This window comes from Schistocerca piceifrons, unplaced genomic scaffold (genome assembly GCF_021461385.2).
Source record: "Schistocerca piceifrons isolate TAMUIC-IGC-003096 unplaced genomic scaffold, iqSchPice1.1 HiC_scaffold_954, whole genome shotgun sequence".
In the NCBI taxonomy this organism is placed as follows: Eukaryota; Metazoa; Arthropoda; class Insecta; order Orthoptera; family Acrididae; genus Schistocerca; species Schistocerca piceifrons.
In genome coordinates, this window is record NW_025729228.1 from 965,001 (window position 1) to 967,500 (window position 2,500).

General features: G+C 56.6%; 1 pseudogene; it reads left to right on the forward strand.

The window, feature by feature from the left end:
• LOC124773727 overlaps positions 1-2,500 on the forward strand; it is a 7,582-nt pseudogene that overhangs the window by 1,026 nt on the left and 4,056 nt on the right.

The window sequence follows — 2,500 nt, forward strand, 5'->3', positions numbered from 1 at the left end:
GGGAGGATGGGGCTTCCCCGCCCTTCACGGGGCGGCGGCCTCCGCACTCCCGGGGCGTCTCGTCCTCATTGCGAGGTGAGGCGCACCTAGAGCGTACACGTTGGGACCCGAAAGATGGTGAACTATGCCTGGCCAGGACGAAGTCAGGGGAAACCCTGATGGAGGTCCGTAGCGATTCTGACGTGCAAATCGATCGTCGGAGCTGGGTATAGGGGCGAAAGACTAATCGAACCATCTAGTAGCTGGTTCCCTCCGAAGTTTCCCTCAGGATAGCTGGTGCTCGTACGAGTCTCATCCGGTAAAGCGAATGATTAGAGGCCTTGGGGCCGAAACGACCTCAACCTATTCTCAAACTTTAAATGGGTGAGATCTCCGGCTTGCTTGATATGCTGAAGCCGCGAGCAAACGACTCGGATCGGAGTGCCAAGTGGGCCACTTTTGGTAAGCAGAACTGGCGCTGTGGGATGAACCAAACGCCGAGTTAAGGCGCCCGAATCGACGCTCATGGGAAACCATGAAAGGCGTTGGTTGCTTAAGACAGCAGGACGGTGGCCATGGAAGTCGGAATCCGCTAAGGAGTGTGTAACAACTCACCTGCCGAAGCAACTAGCCCTGAAAATGGATGGCGCTGAAGCGTCGTGCCTATACTCGGCCGTCAGTCTGGCAGTCATGGCCGGTCCTTGCGGCCGGCCGCGAAGCCCTGACGAGTAGGAGGGTCGCGGCGGTGGGCGCAGAAGGGTCTGGGCGTGAGCCTGCCTGGAGCCGCCGTCGGTGCAGATCTTGGTGGTAGTAGCAAATACTCCAGCGAGGCCCTGGAGGGCTGACGCGGAGAAGGGTTTCGTGTGAACAGCCGTTGCACACGAGTCAGTCGATCCTAAGCCCTAGGAGAAATCCGATGTTGATGGGGGCCGTCATAGCATGATGCGCTTTGTGCTGGCCCCCGTTGGGCGAAAGGGAATCCGGTTCCTATTCCGGAACCCGGCAGCGGAACCGATACAAGTCGGGCCCCTCTTTTAGAGATGCTCGTCGGGGTAACCCAAAAGGACCCGGAGACGCCGTCGGGAGATCGGGGAAGAGTTTTCTTTTCTGCATGAGCGTTCGAGTTCCCTGGAATCCTCTAGCAGGGAGATAGGGTTTGGAACGCGAAGAGCACCGCAGTTGCGGCGGTGTCCCGATCTTCCCCTCGGACCTTGAAAATCCGGGAGAGGGCCACGTGGAGGTGTCGCGCCGGTTCGTACCCATATCCGCAGCAGGTCTCCAAGGTGAAGAGCCTCTAGTCGATAGAATAATGTAGGTAAGGGAAGTCGGCAAATTGGATCCGTAACTTCGGGATAAGGATTGGCTCTGAGGATCGGGGCGTGTCGGGCTTGGTCGGGAAGTGGGTCAGCGCTAACGTGCCGGGCCTGGGCGAGGTGAGTGCCGTAGGGGTGCCGGTAAGTGCGGGCGTTTAGCGCGGGCGTGGTCTGCTCTCGCCGTTGGTCGGCCTCGTGCTGGTCGGCGGTGCAGGATGCGCGCGCCTGCGCGGCGTTCGCGCCCCGGTGCTTCAACCTGCGTGCAGGATCCGAGCTCGGTCCCGTGCCTTGGCCTCCCACGGATCTTCCTTGCTGCGAGGCCGCGTCCGCCTTAGCGTGCTCCTCCGGGGGCGCGCGGGTGCGCGGATTCTCTTCGGCCGCCATTCAACGATCAACTCAGAACTGGCACGGACTGGGGGAATCCGACTGTCTAATTAAAACAAAGCATTGCGATGGCCCTAGCGGGTGTTGACGCAATGTGATTTCTGCCCAGTGCTCTGAATGTCAACGTGAAGAAATTCAAGCAAGCGCGGGTAAACGGCGGGAGTAACTATGACTCTCTTAAGGTAGCCAAATGCCTCGTCATCTAATTAGTGACGCGCATGAATGGATTAACGAGATTCCCGCTGTCCCTATCTACTTATGGATCCTACGAGCTTTAGAGGGTCACCCTGTGATTGTTTGTATGGATGCGAACGCCAAGTCTCCTATGTGGCACAGTGAGGAATTGGATGATCGAGGCATTGAACTTGAGAATGTGATAATGGAAGCTCATTTAGTAGTGTTGAATCAGCCAGGCAATCCGCCTACCTTTTCTGGTAGGGCTGGTGCAATGTCTAATATTGATGTTACCTTAGCAACGCTGCATGCAGCGCCTCATATAAGCAACTGGTGTGTTGTTTCCAACTTAACTATCAGTGATCATAATTGTATAAAATTTGATTATGATACTGTGGTCCAGGAGGAGACTGGCGCTTGGGAAGTACGTTATAACTACTTAAGGACGGATTGGGAGCGACTAGCACGCGAATTCCGTCCCCCAGTGCTGGGACCTAATCTTGAGTCTGAGGATGTAGAAGAAGCAGTGGAAGCAATTGTTATGGCTATTGACGCCGCTATTGCTGCGGCGGTTCCTCGGGTGGCGAGGTTTGTCCGCAGGCAGTCTACTCCGTGGTCCCCAGAACTGACCGCACTTAAGCGGTCTGTCA